Genomic DNA, 20,061 nt, shown 5'->3' on the forward strand with positions numbered 1-20,061 from the left:
ATAATAGTATAGTATGTTCCTGTTCAAAAGTTATATTTTACCATAGATGAGAGTGTGGGGGGAGTGGGTTATGAAAGTCTGAGAAGTTTTTATATTTTGAATTAGATTATACCAGTAGTAGAGTTTGGAAGAGTTTATAGCCTATCAGGTTCTAAGTTTCTAAATGAATATCTCTCTTAACCATCTGAATAAATTTGGACATGGGCAACAGAGAGAACTATTTATCTTACAGGACAAAGTAGAGGGGACCTAAATCACATTACCTAAAACACTGTAGTTTTGCTTTGTGTTTATTCTGTACAGGTCCTTGTGCCTTATTTGCCTTTGAAGATTCAAGGACTGGAATTCTCATTTCTACATATGTGGTGGTCCTTAAGACTTAGACACATGTAAACCTACAGTTTGATATGCTTTACAAGTAATTGGGAAGATGATTTCTCTTTTTTAAATGTTCTAAAAGTCTTTTCAGATTCATAAAGATGGCACCGTATGTTACCTAGAGTCCTTTACTATTACGGTGGAGATGTTTGTACTGCACTGTTACTTTCCATCTTTCTCTATCATTCTTTTCGGTCTCCCTTTGGTAGGTTCATTATTAAGAATAACCTTTTCAGATAAATGGTGAATGTTTAAATTATTTGAAAGCGGATACTGAGGAACCACCGTTATTTGTGTGAGGTTATGGAATAAACTGGCTTGACCTGGCTAAGGGACAGCTAGGGCTCATTCATGACTACAGAGGTCCCTCATGTCTCTTACTTGTTGTTACCATTTGGTATTACACAACTAAATTGTCTGACTTAAGCTGCGTCTCCCTATGAGTCATTAGTAGCCCAGATGAAATTTGGCCTTCATTATATTCTTATACTATGTTTAAAGGAAGAAGTAACTACTGAAAGGGAGTTTCAGGGCCATTAGAAGTGGTAATTCAACTTAAGTGGTTACCTGAGGTAGCAAGGTTCTGGGTGAGAATCGGCAAAAATAGACCCCACAAGTGGAGTGCTGGCCTCCGCTTTGAGTCCAGCCCTACCACCTCGTCTGACCGCTTCTTCTTGAGGGGTTGCCGTAGTTGATACTGAAAAATCACTTGGTCCTGATGCTAGTAAACACCAATTATCAAATTTTAACTTAAAACATGCCAGGCATAGATACAGAACTATACATTTATGTAAAATGAAGGGAATATTCTATGAAAAAGTAATGTGGCCCCTATCACCTGACCGAATCTGGTTCTTAGTGAAACACTGATGATGAATACAGAAAAATCATGTAAGATGTAGCTTAATAATTTCCAGGTTCTGCTGATGTTTTTTAGCTATTTAAATTTTCACCTTTTCACGCTTTCTGAAGATGACTTGCCGGGTGATGAGAGGCGTAACAGAATGCAAATATGTTTCCGTTGATGGTTTGTCTGTTTTTTAAAAATCTCGTTTTGTATATCTTTAAGCCTAAATAGCATTTAGAGTCTGTGAGGTTGGTAAGGTGGATTGAGTGAGAGCATGTGCTAAACTACCAACACTGAAGTAAGGTACTCAGAGGTTTAAGTCACCCTTTGTCTATTCCATGTACTTTGGTGTGACACCTGGTTGCACTCATTTAGGGCACCCACAAGGAGCGCTCTTTGACAGGGAGCCTCTGAGTTCTGGTTCTCTGTCGGCGCTGCTGCTGACGTGGAGGACATCTCAAAGAAACACACCAGGAATTCTTGAAGGGGAGAGTGAGTTCAGGTCGAGAGTAAAAGGTTTTCAGGAGGAAAAGAGGGGTACGGAAACCGATTGTATCATTCGAAAAAGAGGCTCTTTTATAACCCAGTTCATTGCATCACCTACAACTTGACCGCCTGTCGAAAGACCGGCTCTTTGGACAACCTGTGGATGGAGAGCTGTCCGCCTGAAGACAGCTTCCCTGTCTAGAAATTTGAAATAATCCAGTCTCCACTGCATGGCATTGTCTCTCTCGCCCTCCAGTTCCTCTCAGAATTTGTCACTTGTAGAATAGATGTATAACTCCAAGTTGTATTTTAATACCCATTTTTGCTTAAAAGTCTGGTGTTTCCTTTAGCATGGCTTTCTGATTTTGAGCGTTTTCATTCAGTTGGCAAATTAGGAAGACGTAAACTTAAATGCAAACCTGTTAAACCCGAATATGGAATATATGAAACAGACTTCTTGTGTTTATGCAGGATTTCATCTGGGTCAGAAACTGAGATGTAGTTGTATGCAACAGACAGCTCCAACCCTGCTTTGTATGTTGTTCATCCTGCTCTAAAAGTGATTAATCATTTGTGTGAGAAATGAGATGTTTCACAAACTTTTCCCCATCCATACGTGATTGCAGGTTGATAGACACCCAGACTGAGGAAAGTGGTTTACTTTAAATCTTAGATGAGTGCTGGAGCGCTGAGAAGACAGTATTCATTGTTATTCATTAGTTGTCTGGAAGGTTCACCAGAGGGTCAAAAACCTTAAAAGAACAAGAAACAAAAAAACTCAAATGGAGAAGGAGAAGTTAATTTCTTGACACAAACCATTATCAGCTAAATTATAGAACTAAGAAAGTGCTGCCTTCTGACTCTGAAACTCAGCTCAACTCTTTTCTGAAATTCAGAGCTGCACTGATTTTTCACCTTGCTAGTGAGGGTTTGCATTCACATCCCCTACTGAGAGCTGCTTCCCCCATTTAAGCCCATTTAAGTTACTTCCTGAGCCAAGTAGAGAGGACTGGAGCAACCTATTATCATAACTCGGCTAGAGTTACACTTGATGAAACATCCTTCTTTTCATTTGCACGACAGTCAGAAATGCCTAAAATGTTCCCTTAAGTGAGGTTTTAGAAAGAATTTTGCCATCTGCTTCCTGCTTCCACATCTTTATTTTGACAGAACCATTTCTCCGGCTGTGTTTGGCAGTCGCTGGGTTTAGATGTCATTCTGGTCATTTTAGTATGTTGTTTTTTCCTCTGATTATCAACATTGAGGGTTTTTATATTCATGACTTATTTCCAGTATACATTTTAACTGGGATTGCAGATAAATTACTGAGCGAGCCATTGGATGGACGAATATTTTTTTACCACCCCTGTTACTACTAGCATCATTTGGTACCGTATAATTCTAAGAAGTGGGCACTGCTGGGCTAAAGAAGTCAAATTAGTCCATTTTCTTTCTAGGTTTGGCTCAGTGACTCTCAAACCCTAAATCTGTGTACCCACAGTCATGTGTGTGAGAAAAGCCCCCTTTTGGGTAGTTTTATATGTTTTCCCTGGGGCTGTATGTGTGAAATGGGGTTTAATCTGTATGCAGGTCTCCCAACTATTTTTGGCCTTAAGCCCTTCTGTGATTTAGCAGTTGCCTGGATTTAGGTATTGAAACTAATATTTTTCTGATACCCATCTTGTAGAATTATAAATGGTCAGACTTGGTTCCTGCAGAAGTTCTACAGAGTTTCCAAATGAGGATAACGGGTAAGTAAGTACTCCTCTCAAACGTTCATTTTCCACAGAAGACAACCGAATAGAAGAGACCTGCAGAGCGTGTATACCTACGCTTAAACTTAGTTAATTTTTCACTAGCGTATTTTCATGGCATTGATTGTTGGGTAAAATTAAGATTAATTTTGTCTTCATGTAGGTCTTCTCAAAGTTCATGGCTACAATATTTTCTTCTTTTTATAGCAGGACTATGGGAAGGCATGTGTCTGCAGAGCAATGGTGAACAGCCATAGGGAACATAATTTCTAAATACTTGGCTGGCTATGAGTGATTGTGGACTGTTCCTTAGAGGTCTTTAAAAATAAGGTAGATCCTCTGTTTGGAATGGTTTAAGGGTAAAGGAAAAAGAATGCATTAGTAGGCCCCTTAAAGTCGCCAAGAGCTCTTGAGGTTTGTATGTGGCCCATGTCGGTGACAGATGGAACAGTAAGTTTGACAGATGTCACGTCTGCAGTTCCCAGGCTGTGCTCCCTTTAATGTATGTGGTGACCTTCCGCAAGCACTGTCCTAAATAGTCTGCAAGAGGAAAGGGAGTGTGTCTAAAAGTCTGGTAAACCTAACTTGGGTGGCTTACTACCTCCTGCTACTTTTTTTTTTTTTAAGATCCAGTCATCAGAAGAGTTGCACTTTGTCAGAATTTCCAAAATGAGGAATCAGAAAAGCACCCTCTAGTTTCTGAAGTCATTTTCAATGTTTGTATATTCTGAAGGAATTTTGTTTAGGTGGCATTCCCTAATGTTACCTTTAAGAATCCTTTCCCTAAGGGACCATGGGAGAAAGAAGGAAGATTAGGTAGGGAAGGAGGCCCCGGAGGAAATGAAGTCTGATTTGTTAAGAGGACAGGGGAAGAGTGTAGCAAATCGGTTCCTTTTGTTCTTTGCTTCTGCTTTAATCCTTTAGACTCACAGGATAAGATTGCCTGGTAATTGCTCAGAGCCCCCTATAAAAGAGGATTGGCCTAAACTGAAGAATAAATTTGAAGAGTGGCTAAGGCTTTTTTAAAAAAAATTCCTCCTTTATTTGGATCACTTTTCTTTCCATATGATTATGTCTCCAAGAAGTGGCTGGATACCTTCTTGAGAGGTTTTCTTAAAAAAAAAAAAAAAGGAAAGAAAGAAAGAAAAAAGAAACAACTGTCTGAAATTCCAAAGACTCTTCCCCCTCCACTGTAGCATTTATGTAAGAGTGTGATGAATTAAATTCACTAGACTGTAGTTTAAACTTAAGAAAAATAAGAAGACTAATGTGTTTTATGGTGGTGTTTTTATACAAGTGGCTGGTTGGTAGAAGTATATTGACCATTTTAAAGTGCAATTTGATTTTTCAAGGGGAGACATTTAAATTCTCTAAGTACAGACACTGTACTTAGGACAAATTATTGTGTTTGGTCCTTGGTGCCAATCTCAATCAAGTCCTCATTAGGTGCTTATTTTCAAATAGTACCTGATTCATCTAAAAACAGTATGCTAAAAATTGTCACTAAAACATATCAAGTTTTAATAGCAAGCCATGGATACTTTCACTGCCTTTTATTTATTGTCGGATGTATTTTATTAGAAGGAAAGGTAAATAAGTGTGTTTTGCAGGAAATATGTAGCACAAGTCAACTCCAGGAGCAGTTATTATTTCTTAACTAGACGGTCGAGCATTTACACACTTAGTTTATTAGTGACCTTCCCATAAAACTTGTAGGAACACAGGGCAAAACAGAGGTCATAAGTGTACCCAGGCTGGCCCTCTAGAGTGCAGCTTTGGTGACATCAGACACCTGAAGGGAGGCCAAGACACCTCCCCTACATTTTCATGTCCCAAGTGGCCTTGGCTTCACCTCCATCTACAGTGTTTTTATTTCCCTTGGAAAGAATTACAGATGAAATTCAGACAGGCACCTGTGTGTCAGAAGTGATGAAGTTCTACCTCTGAAAAAGAGAGTTTCTATATATTATAAATACTTATGATCTGGATTTCTACTTTTTATTTGTTGTAAACCACTTGACTGAGATACGGCTGGCATACAAAAAGCTGTACATACTTAATGTGTACAACTTGATGAGCTCAGAGATTAGTGTACATCTGTGAAATCATCTCCACAATCTGTGCCGTAAACATCTCCATCACCCCCAAAAGTTTCTTCTTGCCTCTTTTTTACTATTTTTTTTTTTTGATGATAAGAACACATAAGACCTACCCTTTTAACAAATTTTTAAGTACACAGTATTGTTAACTGCAGGCACTGCAGGCACTGCACTGTATGGTGATTGCTAGGACTCACTAATCTTGCTAATGGAAATGCTGTGGCTTCTTTTTTTTGGAGAGGTTTTTTTTTTTTTTTTTTTGGGTGGAAGGTAATTAGGTTTATTTATTTAGTTTTTAATGGAGGTACTAGAGATTGAACCCAGGACCTTGTGCACGCTAAGCATGCACTCTACCACTGAGCTATACCCTCCGCCCTGCTCTGGCTTCTTAGCTATAGATGTTTCAGGCCTTCATTTGATAAATACTAATCTGTGATAGCTGATTATGATATGTATGACCTTGTACTGGCTATAATGTATGTAGGATTTGTACAGAGGAGCCACTGGGCACAAGGACATTCTGGCAAGAGAGAGGGCAGGACATAAGACAAAGAGATTTCCTGTCCAAGAAATCATAACACACCATCATTTTCTCTGCCTAATTGGCATCAAAGGTGAGACTTTTTTTTCTGTACTTTTCAAGTTGTGATGACCTGCCCCTAATGTAGAGTTCACCACAAGGGCACTAAAGATCATCCTAAAACCAAGTACTCTCCAAGGAAAGAGAGATTCCTGCCACCTGAGGAAGCCAACCCCAAAGAGCCTAAGAGGATGGACGGGAAAGCATCTCAGGGCACTTGTGAGGCTGGAACCTGGAAAGCCACTGCGAGGGGAGATGCGAGCATGAGTCCACTGGTGGGGCTGGACCTGTGGCTCCCCACGTGCCAGCTGTGTAGTCGCGGGCCATTGGCTTGCCCCACCCAAACTTCAGTTTCCTAATCTGTGTTCCAGAATATTTTCTCACAGGGCTGTTTTTAGTTCTAAGTGGGATAATGTAGGTAAAGGGCCCAGCACTCAGAAGACAGCTCTTTGCAGGTCTCCAACCAGCTACAGCACTGGATCCCAGGGCAGGACATTAAAAGGCCAAAGCTATAATTCAAACCTGGACATTTATTTCCTTATGAGGACCATGTAGCTTTCATAAATTCTGCCTTTCTTCATTCCTTCTTTCCTAAAGGCTGTCATTAGCCCATCCCTGATAAATCAGACGACTCTAAATCCCTGCTGCCCAGATGAGAATATGACTTGCTCTTACTTTTCTGGGAATTCCATCACGTGTTTCTGTAGGACCTCACACATACCCATGTTCATGTGATCCCCACGGGTTGCTATCAAAGGGATTATTGCACGTTCTTTACCAGCAAGTAACCAAAGCCTCCCTCCCCCGGCAAATAATTTTTCAACACTCAGTCACATCAAAACACTCTATAAATCCAATAAACTCTGATTCTCATTTCCCTTCCTGAGTTCTGTCGGCTGAAATTCTGGCCTCCTTTTTTCTTGGGCCATTTGTATTGTATGAGGAGATTTGCCGTATGCTCAATTCGTGTGGATTTAGGTCTTCAAAGCGTCCTTTGAACTTCTTATCCTTCGCCTTGTTTCTTTCTGCACTTGCCTTAAATTCTTTGCTACTTTCCCGGCTCTTCATCATGGCCCCTTTACCTGCCTCTCTGCACCTCCCTCTCACAAGGTTTCCAGTACTTCTTAGATCACTCTGCTGCTTTTGGCCTTTTCCTGTCCCACGTCCCTACACATCTTTCTCTCCCACCGTAGAGAGGGCCATTTCCTCCGAGGCCCCCTTTCTCTTTCCTTTCAACTAGTTTTTTGGGTTTTTTTTTCCTTTTTTTGAATTAAAGTATAGTCAGTTAAAATGTGTCCATCTCTGGTGCACAGCACAATGTCCCAGTCATACATACATATCTTCGTTTTCATATTCTTTTTCATTAAAGGTTATTACAAGACACTGAATATAGTTCTCTGTGCTATACGCCCTTTCCTTTCTCTGCATCCTGGTTGGGCCTCGTCAATCCAAGTTACTCTCTGCCCTCTTTACCTTCCCACCCAACCAGATCACACACTTTACCTTCCTTCCTGAAGCGCTCCCGTTAGAATCCGCGAGTGCCCCAAGGTCGATGTTCCCAGCAAATCCAAGCCCGCCCAGTACACCTGCCTGTTTCCTCCTTTCATCTGGGACCTGGGGAGCTCTGCACAGACGAGGCCTCTGCTACAGTGTCCCCGGGCTCACCTCTGCTCCATGTGCTTCTATGTTAGTTCGGTTTGGTCATTAGACAGACGACAGGGGAGTGTCCTCTGCTCATTGCTCCTTCTCTCTCTCCGTGGACACACATGACTTCTGCATGAATCTCTGGAGGCTTTGGTCTTTCTGGAAAAGCGCCCAACAGTCAGTTAGCCCCCATCTTCACAATCTGCTCCATGTTCCTGAACCAGCTTCCAAGAGATAGTAGAATTCTGCGTTTTTAATTGAAACTTGATATTCTAAAAATATCCTTAACCATTAAAAACTATAGTAAAATATCTTTATTGAAATGTATATGCAACCTATGTGATTATATGTGCTCTTGTTTACAGACTGAAGTGGAGCAAAGATGAACACAACATATAAATGCATTTATTCAATAAAAGCAGTATTTTATCTGCTTCGTAGATGGGAGTCTCAAGATTTTGTTTACAAAAAGTGTTTCACAGCTGAAAAGAAGGTTTGAAAACCACTGCCCCAAATCATCTCTTACTGTGGCTGAAACTATTAAATCATTGTACATTTTTTTCCCCCGTGAACTTACAGGGGCTTCAAAAATACCATGATTTTGTAATCATAATAACAATAATAATAATAAACAACAAATCTAAAAGTCACCTCTAATCCTACTACCCCCAAAAATCAACTGTTGGGACTTTTTACCCTTGTTTTTGTGAATTTATCATTTTTACATAATGTAGTACTAATCACTTGTATAGTCTGATGAGATGCGGTTTCTCATTCAGCCATTTTGCTTACGTTAGACATTAAATTCTTTTTTTTTTTTTTACAGTCTTTTTGCTACAATGGAGATTATCTTGCCTTTTCTTATTTTTCAACTAGTTCTGATGAATCCTAAATGATAGTGTTTTTAAAGCCAGCTTTTAATACCTCTCCTTTCCACGGTTCCATCCCTAAGGAAAATGACTAGGCTGTTGTGGCAATTATAACAAAGGCTTCCTATGATCTTAGTCTGTCACTGATAGGGTGACCAAAATGTCTCTGTTCATCTGAAATTCACATCAAATTCCTTGACCCCATGGATTCAGCCTGCAGTAAAGTTGTGTTGCAGACACCTGCCATAGACAGATAGTAATGGGTACCAGTTACCCATCGTTTACCATGTGCTAGTAATGGGTACCAGTTACCCATCGTTTACCATGTGCTAAGCACCCTGCTGCATTCTTTATACACATTACCTCATTTAATCATCATCCCAAACTTTTGAGGAGGGTAGTACTATCATTCTCGTTTTATATTTTTAAAAAGGGAGGCTCGCGAGGTTAACTGACTTGCTCCGTAGAGCTCTTGGTGGTGAGGCCACTTAAGAGCTCCAAACTAACTTGGTTTGTGCTGTCAGAGCACAAAGTCTTCCCAAAGCTGCAACACCTGTGCTTTGAGCGCACCTGCTCTGTTCCCTCTTTTTGCTTTTATTCTCCTGCCCCTATGAACACTTCCTCTTCTCCCTTCTCCCAGGCTCCCAGCTTCCAACTCTCCTTCCTGGGAGCGGGAACAGGGGGATTCTGGCCTGGAGGCACAGAGCAGCCACTGTAACACAGCCTTTGACCTTGGCCTCAGGCTTTCCAGCTTGTACCACAGGTTGTTTTTCTTACCACCACCTCCCCCAAGCCAGTGGGGCAAGCCCAGCTCATGACGTGGGTCTTTCTAGTTACTGCTCAGATGGAGCGATTCCTGTAGGCTCTTAAGGCTAGTGCTGGATAGAGACAGGACAAGACCCAAGTGGCCTTCACTCTCTCAAGTTACACAGAATGACATCTTGAGACAGTATGTCAATACTATTTTTTTCATTAAAATTTAAAAAAAAAATTTTAAATTGAAGTAGAATTGATTTACAATGTTGTGTTAGTTTCTGGTGTACAGCATAGTGATTCAGTCATATATATATTCCTTTTCAGATTCTTTTTCATTATAGGGTATTATAAGATATTGAATATAGATCCCTGTGCTATCTAGTAGGACCTTGTTATTTATCTGTTTTATGTATAGTAGCGTGTATCTGTTAATCCCAAACTCCTAATTTATCCCTCCCCCTCCTTTCCCCTTTGGTAACCATAGTTTGTTTTCTATCTCTGTGAGTCTGTTTCTGTTTTATAAATAAATTCATTTGTATCTTTTTTTTTTTTTAGATTCCACATGTGAGTCATAGAAAAACAAATGTCAATACTAATTTCTTATTAGTGGCTTCTATTTACTTAGCACTTACTATGTCCAAGTACTGTTGTAGTGTTTTTCATGAATAATATCTTTTAATCCTACAATAATTCAACAGTAAAAGTGCTCTTATCCCCATTTTACGCTGAGGGAGATGGCTCAGAGGAGTCAAGTAACTTAGATAATGTCACACAGGAGACAGAGCAAGGATCCAAACCCAGGCACTCTTGACCACTAATCAGCACACCTCAACCTCTGCTGCTTTTTTTTTTTTTTTTTTGCAAAGATAATTCATGTTGATTATGGAAACATTTCAACTGATTTTGCAAAATTTGCCTGCTGACAATAATGCTAAATCTGAAATATATTTTTAACTTGTTAAAATGCCACTAATTCTAATGTGTACCACTCTGAACCTTTATGGGATGAACATGTAGTCTTTGAACTGCTGAAAATAATCCTGTTTTCACGTCAGAGAAGGGTGTTGGAAGCTGCCCAACTGATGTCATATATATTGAGCTGTTCATGAGAAATACTTCTTCACTGAGATTTGAGAACTAATTACTGAAAACAAAAGTTATATTCACAGGTCTACTATTATTAGTCTCATCCTTTTAAAGTGAACTTTATTTTTTTATACATGATATTTAGGTTAAGCTCTGTTGTGAACCTGAAAGGACACAATCCATTATATTTTATCATCCTTTAATAGACCTTTCCAAGAACTTTATAAGTACTCTAACCAGTGCTTCTCAAACTGTAACATGCATATGCATTGCCTGGGGATCTTGTTAAAATGCTGGTTCTGGTTTAGAAGGTCTGGGCTGGGGCTCAAGGGTCTGCATTTGTAACAAGCTCCCAGATGATGTCCAAACTACCCATCCAGAAGAATCATACCTGGAGGAGTGGGGCTCTTATCATCTTAATATTCAAGAAAGAAATTCCAATTCAAAACTCTTAATTTACAAACACTGTTTGCTATATAAACCAAAATTCAAATGGTTGTGAGAAACAACCCCCGTCTTCCAGCTCTATAGCAGTCTAACTTTCTTGGATTTCCTCTGGCCTTGACCTTGACTCCTTTTTTGGCTGACATTAGTGCCTATGGGTAAACTCACCAGCTTCCCCAACCCCCCTTGCTTCTTTGTGAGCTGAATCATTCATGCCTTACTTACTGGTGTGATGTGGGTGGGTCATGGCTTGAACTAGCCCATGTGTCCTGCTTGAAGACTCTGCAGTGAATTTTCTAGAAAACATTTTCTCAATCTCAATTGTTAAGAGGCTGCTGTGAGGCAGGGCAGGGGGCAGAGAGAAAGATTTGGAGCCCCAGGATTGAAGATCAGCCTGTTCCTCCCTGTGTGCATTTGTCTGATAAAGTGCAGGAAAAGTTTGCCTTTCTCCCACCCCTGCTCCGCCTACTCTGAGCCTGGTCCATGTGCAGAATGGACTCCGAATGGTAGTTGTGGATGCTCGGAGCACAAAGGGTTTCTTGTTTGCCCAGGGGTCTATCAGTGTTTAAATAGAACTGGCGGAAGCGCAGGCGCACCGTATCAGCAGCTTATCGGGGCCCATGGTTTTCCATGTACCTTTGCTAGTCTCTTGCGTTTACCCAGTTCCATTAGCACCAAGTTAAAAATTGCAAGGCCAGGCTGTACTGCACCGAGATAGGGCAGGGAGAACAAGCCACTTACTGAGTGTAGGGGGCTGTGTGGGTCCGTGAGCTCTTATTTGCCTTCTGCCCATGTTGAGAATTAAGCTGTGGTGGCCTGTGTATGAAGAGGCAGCCAGACAGAACCAAAGTCTAGTTTAGGAATGCATCCAGAAGATAGGATGATGCCGGGCATCCCTGGGGCACGAGTAGCGGAGAAGCCTCTTGTTAGCCTAGCTCTCCGTCTTCGCTCACCAGGTCTGCCGCCAGCTCAGGAAGTGATTAGAGGAGTTGTCACCTATGAACACCTTAAAATCGTGTGCAGTTTTGGCCTTGGCAAGTGTGTCTGCATGCGTGTTTCTCTGGGAGCGGATCCATGACCCAAAGGGCTAAATATTCCTTTGCTATTTGGGTTGCATCTTCCTGGAAGGAAATCTTTACGACAGATAGATGGGGAGCCTGCTTTAGAAATGAGTCCTTTCCATTTCTAATCCTCCCTCCTACTTTCCAAGCACTTCCTCTAGGCTTTGTGCAATAGTCTTTATCAATATTACCTCATTTCATTCTCAGAACAATCTAATGAGATAGGAATTCTCATTTCTATTTTACAGACAAACAGACTGAAGCTTAAAGAGTTGTAATTTGTCCAAGGTCACAGAGCTAAGTAAACAATAGCACTCAGCACCTGAACCTAGGCTTTCTGATTCCATAGCTCTCTGTACTGTGGAAGGCTGTCTCTAGTGTTTTAATATACTTGTCTGAGCTTTTCATGCACATTTGTTAATTTGTCTAGTTGCCACCGAACTGTCCCAAACTTTGCTTATTGAAAACTGAGCTTCATGAGCTTTGTCCTATTTCTATCTCATCTATATTATTAAATTTCTACTTAAAATTTTTCTATTAAATGTTACTAAATTTGTTATTCCTTAGCCTCATCCTAACTAGCATTCATGAAGTAACCCTTGACATGCTAATTTCATTTTTCTCAAATTCACACTAAAATAAATATATTACCAATAAAATGAAAAAATGTTATGCCCACCTAACATCATTTAAGGTACATCAGGGTCTTGGTACTGCACTTTGAACAATCCTGCTGTAAGATGTGAAGGCCGAGTGTCTGTACTGCTGCAGAGTTGTGCCTGAACTATTAGCCTTTCTCACCCAGGCCCAACTCCTGGAGCATGGGCTGGGAGCCCCAGAGAGGTGGTTAGGTTGACTCTAGGGAAGAAACACTTCTGTGTCTTTTAGGACCTGTTTTCATTGCTCTAAGGAGGCAGCAGTACCAAGAAAAAGACTATGACTTCGCTTACCTTGAGGGTATTATAGTATTCCAGAGATGGGGGCAAGATTCTGTGCTCAATGCTGTGTGCTCCCACCGAAAGGGAATTGCTGGGACCCTGGGAGTGGTGGAAGAAACAGCCTCACTGGGGGGCAGAATTTGGGTGGTCAGGGGTCCCAGCTGACGAAAGAGGCCTCTAACGAAATCCCATTTGTTCCCATTTCCATTCTAACCAAATGTTCCTCCCCAAATTCCATCCCCTCTGGGCCATAAATTAATGGGAAATTTGGAGCCCTATTGTCTGAAATAGTGTGTGTATTTGACCTACAACACTGTGTCTTTAATATAAGCAGCTAAAGAATAATTCCGAATTTCCTGACTTCGCTGTTATGCCAAAAATGTAACCCTCAGTAACCAAGCATCCTCATTTTTTCCAATAAAGTTGCAATTGATGTGTTAAACTTTCTGGTCTTGGACCTTCAGCAACTTGGTCATTTGGCAATCCCTTCAACGGGCAACTAAGACAAAGAGGGGGGCTAGTGGGGTGGGGAGTCCACATTCCCGGAGTCTGTCTTTTTTTTCACTGGCCTAGAGAAATCAGAGTGCTTTTCAAGGACCAGCTGGTTCAGATCTCTCCAACTAGGCCCACCTGTAGCAGAATGGTGACGTCAGTCTGCCCCTCAGCTGATCTGGTACCTTGATCATTCCAGATAGTGGTCGCCTGCCAGTGGTGAGTTGGGCTGTTACTATCTTCAGTACCAAGATGTGGGGAAAAAAAAATCTGCAAAAAAAGGAAGAAAGAAAAGTCTGCTTTTGGATTAGGCTGGACATTTAGTATCCTGACTCCTCATCCTTGAAGTTCAGCAGTAGCTGACTCAGGATTCTCCTCTGGGAGCTGCAGAAGTTCTGGTCTCGAAACAAAATTCGACCTCTCTGGGGTTGCGGTGCCTCTACTGTCTCTACCCACAAGCGCCACGGCCTTAACCAAGGATTCCCGGTGCGGGGCTTTTAAAACTGTCCCTCGTCGGCCTCCCTCGTCGGCCTCCCTCTCCGTATCCCATCTTCCACCGCTGCCCTCCTCCCACCCAGGAGCCTGTGGCTGGAGTTTGCAGGAACACCAGGCTCTCGTGGAACCCTGCCAGTCTCGGGAGATTCCGAGGGAGATAAAAAGCACATCTTTGACCACTTCTTTACCAAACAGACCCGAATGTGTAATTAAAGGCCCTGGGACTCTGCTGGAAATAGGTTTAAACTTGAGGTAATCCCTTCTGGCACTTCCTCTTCCTAATAACCATCAACAAAAATCAAACAAATCCACCTGGCTCCAGCCAGTAAGTCTAACCAGCAAAGGTCACGGGAGGAGCGATAAGAGAAGAAAGCGGCCACAAACAGCGTTACTGGAAACACATGTCGGGACGTGTTAGCAAGTGACTCCTGCCAGCACCATCCTGGCCCCGAGATGGGCCGGCTCCGCTGTCGAGAAACTCATTCTCTGCCACTGGGAAGGAATGTGACACGCATGGGAGGGGAAGGCGACTTCGGGGAGCTCCGCCCAGCCTTCGTCTCTTCTCTCTGTAAGAGGTGACTCAGCCAGAGAGACTAGAGGTGAGGCATGTTCTTTTGAAGCTAATTTTTTCTTCTTTCCAAAACTACTGCATGGCTGTTACTGAATGTATTATTGAGAAGCAAAACACAGGAGAAAATGATTTCCCCCAATCCTGCCATGTGGTGTCTGCCCCGCAAATACTTTGGTGCATCTTCCTTCAGGATGTTTTTGGTACTCGCATACGTATCTAGGTGTGAAACATAGAAATGCAAATGCATGGGAAAGGTTTTTCAAAAACTTTCAACTCTGCGAACTATTTTGAGCTTGCTTTTTGTTTCAATCTATCGTGAGCATCTTTTTTCATTGTTTTGCATCGCATCCTTTTAAGAGTGAGTCGTATTTCATCACCTGACTATACCGTAATTTACCTTAATAATCTGTTATAGAATGTCAAGTTTGTGTCCCAGTTCCCGACCTGTCCTCCCTGCTCAAGCTATGTTGTGGAAACTTCCTGGGTATCTGGCTTTGGGCTGAAAGGGCAGGGCGGTCTGCTGGTTTGAGTCTGCCCAGGTGAGCTCAGCATCCCCTACCTCTGCTTTGGACAGGAGGAGACCTGGTGTCTCAGAGATAGTAGGACCCTCACTGTGGGGGGCCATGCCCGAGGCACCTTGAGAACCACGTGGAGCAACCCTGTGGGAGGGGGATAAGGCCAGCCAGACCCTCCTCACTGCCTGGAGACACTGGCTGCCGGAGACACTGGCTGCCAAAGCCAAGGTTAATCCAGGATAACGTGGCTGGTCGGGTGGGGGTTTGCTGAGGACCAAATGGAAAAGTCTGTGAGAGCTTGAAAGAACAGGAAGAGTCTTCCTTCCCTTTCTTTCCTAGGTGCCTATGCTCCTGTGGGCCCCGGGGTGGGTCTGTGCCAGACCGAGGGCTGTGACACTAAAATTGAGGGGGTCACTGGTGAACTCAGCACCCAGAGTTCTGCAGACCGCTTGCCTGTTTGTTCCCCACAACGTGTTTGCTATCTGTGACATTTGCAAAAGGGGATTGCAATTAGGTAAAACTGCCAAGTCAGGACAAGGTGAACAAAACGGGTGGTGAGTGCCCCTACTGTTGTGGGGCTGGTGCCTGTTAGCACCTCCGTTTTCCAGGAGAGGAACGTCAGGCGGAGGATTGTTGAGTTGCTTGCCTAAAGTTGTGGAGCTGGGATTCCAGCCCAGGTCTGACTCCAGAACCTGCCCCAAACCATCATGCCACATGGCCTCATTAGGAAGCACTTAGAAAAGCTTTCTAGCCAGGAAGGTTTATAGATATAACTTACTTATAGTTAACAGGACAAAATCAGGCTGTAAAAAACACCATTGCTCAGTGGTATTTAGACAACTAGCTTTGCACAAAAAGCTGGGATTGGAGGCAGGGAGGGCGAGTCCTGGAAGCATCCTCCTCAGAATGGTTTTATGTGAATTTGTCACAACAGGAAGTAGGACTAATGGGGCTACACTGAGTGTTTGCATCTTGGGCTAGGATGCAGCTTCAAATATTTACTGTTTTGAACTGAATTTGTTAGTTTGCGTATCTTTGAGTATGAATATGTAACTGCAGAGTGGGTCCATCTTAAATCTAACTGCATATTCCCAAAAGTTGGCTTTAAAAACAAACGAGGACAGAATTCCAGGTTTGTGCTTTTCCAAACTTTTCTTTGAAATTTGGCCTGAGATGCTAATAATTTTGACCTCATGGGCCAAAATGAAAAAAGGCTTTGGAAGGGAAGAATGGACTTGGCAGTATGTGTTTGTTGTAGGATCTCCAGACTGTGTCAGTGAACAGCATACGGCGAGGAAAACTGTGGCATCATTACAGCCATGTGGAGCCTGGAACCGGGTTTTTAGCGCCATTCCCGGGAAGGAGGGAAGAAAATGTGGTACCAAGGAGCGCGCCTTCACTTAAAATAAAATCCCAGCCCACAGAGGCACAGACTTTGCGGGAGGGAGATTTCCTGGGGAGGAGCTGCTCTTGCCAAGATTATAATTGGCCCACCCACCCCCTCCATCAGAAAGACAGTGGCACCAGGTCTGTGAGGGTTTTTTTTTTTTTTTTTGCCTACTTAGGGACACTTGGGGAAAACCCATGTCTTTGAGCCTGAGCGCCTAGAAACTGACCTGGTTTTGTGTCACACTGTCATCCTGCCAGAGCCCAGAGGACTTGCTGAGGGGCCAGGCCTGGCCCTGGAAATGGTCTTAGCAGCACTGCTGTGCACACAGAAAGGGCTTTCTCCTGATGGGGGTGGGGATTCTGCTCTTTCTGCCCGCTTGCCTGGGTCTCAGGGCTGGATTGGAGGCAGCGAATCCCATCTGCTTGGTGAGTCCCTGTCACCCATAGAGAAATTGGATGGCCTGGAAGCCAGGGGCTGGGGGACATAGGGACCAGCACGGGCAAAGGTGCCCACCTGCCTAAGGACAGAACAGTTAGGCAGGGCTCAGGGCTTGGAGGTGGCCTTTGGTGGAAGCAGATTCCAGCAGGGCACCTAGCATTTCCTGGCAACTGGGGAGGAAATCAAGGGAACACAGGCCACCTGGAGGTATTCTGAAATGATCGGGGTAGGGGAAGGCAGAGTGGGGAGTAGGACCCAACGTGAACAAATGAGGTGGGGGGTGGGGATAAACTCTGAACACCTGGTCACTTTTTCCTACTACGTTGGGTACTGCCCACACCCTCCCTGTGTCGGGCAGCACTGCGGGTGTGAAGTGTGTAAAGAGAGGACAAGATCCTGAGCGTGAGGAGCACGGCCGTAAACTGCAGCGGTAGACAACCCCCTAACTGCGGCGTCACCCGCACAGTAGCGAGAGGAACCGAGAGCAGAAGGTGGTGTTGCTGCCGGTGCCCTACAGCTGGTGTGTTACTCCCTCTGCTTACTCACGTTTCTCAGCGAGGTCTTCACAAGTGGATCGCAAGAGCCTTTAGGCCAGACACCAGTCTTCTGCCTCTCATGGCTGCGCGAGCCTCACCCTTTTGAGAGTAAGTGAAGGTCACTGCTTGTGAACTGGCCAACCAGCCTTGAACCCTGTGGCGGGAGGCGGGGTGGGGCTGATGTGTTTGGAGACTGCAGCCCCACAGACTCTTTAGGGAAGGAGGCAGAAAAGCTTCCGGGTAGCTCACTTCAGGCTCTGCTTTCTGAAATGCCAGTTTAAAATCTATTGCACATCAGCTGTTCTGCTTTGGGCGAGTTACTTAACCTCTTTGAGGCTATTTCCCTGGCTGTGAGTGTGGACCACCATGCTGACCTCACGGGATCTGAAGGGCTGCTTTAGCTTTGTGCCTGGCTGTGGTGAGCACTCAGGACTGGGCTCGGCTTCTCAGGGCTCAGCTCTGAGTCTCTTTATCTTTTTTTTTTTTTTCAATTGATGTAGGGTTGACAATATTGTGTTAATTATGGTGTGCAGTGATTCAGTTACACATGTATATATTCCTTTTCATATTCTTTTTCATCATATGCTATTACAAGATATTGAATACAGTCCCCTGTGCTATACAGTAGAAACTTGTTGTTTATCTGTTTTATATATAGTAGTGAGTATCTGAAAATCCCAAACTCCTAATTTATCTGTTCCCTCCCCTCCCTGCCACCTCTTGGTAACTGTAAGTTTGTTTGCTATGTCTTGTGAGTCTGTTTCTGTTTTGTAAATAAGTTCATTTGTGTCATATTTTTCAGATTCCACATATAAGTGATATCATATGGTATTTTTCTTTGTCTTTCTGGCTTATTTCACTTAGTATGATGATCTCCAGGTCCATTATGTTGCCACAAATGGCATTATTTCATTCTTTTTCGTGGCTGAGTAGTATTCCATTATCTATCTATCTATCTATATATCACCATATGTGTATCGTATCTTTTTTATCCAGTCATGTATCTTCTTGAACTAGAGTTCCCTCCAGATATGTGCCCAGGAATGGAATTGCTGGATCATAGGGTAAGTCTATCTGTAGTTTTTTTAAGGCATCTCCATACTGTTTTCCATAATGGCTGCACCAAACTACATTCCCACCAACAGTATAGGAGGGTTCCTTTTTCTCCACACCCTCTCCAGCTTTTATGTTTGTGGACTTTTTAATGATGGCCATTCTGACTGGTGTGAGATGATACCCTATTGTAGTTTTGATTTTCATTTCTTTGATAATTCGTGATATTAAGCATTTTTTTTTTCATGTGCCTATTGGCCATTTGTATGTCTTCATTGCAGAAATGTTTGTTTAGGTCTTCTGCCCATTTTTTTGTTGGGTTGTTTGTTATTGAGGTATATGAGCTGTTTGTATATTCTGGAAATTAAGCCCTTGTCAGTTGCATCATTTGCAAATATTTTCTTCCATTCCATAAGCTGTCTTTTTGTTTTGTTTATAGTTTCCTTTGCTATGCAAAAACTTCTGAGTTTAATTAGGTCCCATTAAAAAAAATTTTTTTTTTGCTTTATTTCTATTGCCTGCGTAGACTGCCCTAGGAGAACTTTACTAAGATTTGTGTCAGAGAATGTTTTGCCTATGTTTTCTTCTAGGAGGTTTATAGTGTCTTGTCTTATGTTTAGGTCTTTAAGCCATCTTGAGTTTCTGAGTCTCTTTATCTTGTTTCATCAGGCACTGGCTCTTTCTAGAACTGACTTTCTGCATTCTGCTCTGAGACAGACTCTGTGGAGGTCCAAAAAGAAATTAGTCCTAGAGACTTACTTTTTTAAAAATTGAAGTAGAGTCAGTTTACAATGTTGTGTCAATTTCTGGTGTACAGCATAATGTTTCAGACATACATATATTACATATGTTCCTTTTCATATTCTTTTTCATTATAGGTTACTACCAGATATCAAATATAGTTTTCTGTGCCATACAGAATAAACTTGTTGTTTATCTACCTAGAGGTTTACTTTTAAGGAAAAAAGGAGGGTTTAAAAAAAATGCTTTGACCTCCTATTGGTTTTTTGAAAGACTTAGGGTCTGGCTAGGAGTAGAGAAAAGACCAGTGTTACACAGGGTTGTGTAACCATCACCACCCTCTGTCATCATCCCATACTGTAACCCTGTACCCAACAAACAATAACTCACAATTCCCCCATCCCCACAGCCTCTGGTAACCACTATTCTACTTTCTGTCTTTATGAAGTTAGCTATCATAGTCACTTTACATAGGTTTGTTAATATTTGGTCATCTCTGCTATATCTTTTTTCACTGGTATATTTTAAAGTATATTAGAAACATGACATTTCCCTAAATATTTCCCTATACATCCATAGGAAGTAGGAATATATTCCTGAGTAACCTTAAGATCGTATATCAAAGTTAGAAATAAAATTTGCATTAATTCCTTAACGTCATATCATACCAAATCCATATTCAAATTGTCCTAAGAATATCTCTTACAGCTGGTTTATTTAAATCAGGACCACATACTGCATCTGGTTCTTATGCCTTTAAGATGCTTTGATTCTAGAACTTTCCTCCGCACCTCTCCCCACTCTCATGACATTGGCTTGTTGAAGCAACCAGGCAGATTCCCTGTAGAGCCCCACCTTCTGGGTTGGTGTGATTGTTGATTTTGGTGA

General features: G+C 42.4%; 1 long non-coding RNA gene across 1 annotated transcript; it reads right to left on the reverse strand.

The window, feature by feature from the left end:
- Positions 1–1,802: 1,802 nt before the first annotated feature.
- On the reverse strand, positions 1,803–17,524 carry LOC116152313 (uncharacterized). The gene is made up of 4 exons (XR_004135907.2): positions 17,390–17,524; positions 13,573–13,704; positions 7,810–7,947; positions 1,803–2,463 (listed from the first exon to the last, which is right to left on the reverse strand). It is a non-coding gene; the product is annotated as an uncharacterized LOC116152313 (long non-coding RNA).
- Positions 17,525–20,061: the final 2,537 nt, after the last annotated feature.

Source organism: Camelus dromedarius, chromosome 3, assembly GCF_036321535.1.
Source record: "Camelus dromedarius isolate mCamDro1 chromosome 3, mCamDro1.pat, whole genome shotgun sequence".
Taxonomy (NCBI): Eukaryota; Metazoa; Chordata; class Mammalia; order Artiodactyla; family Camelidae; genus Camelus; species Camelus dromedarius.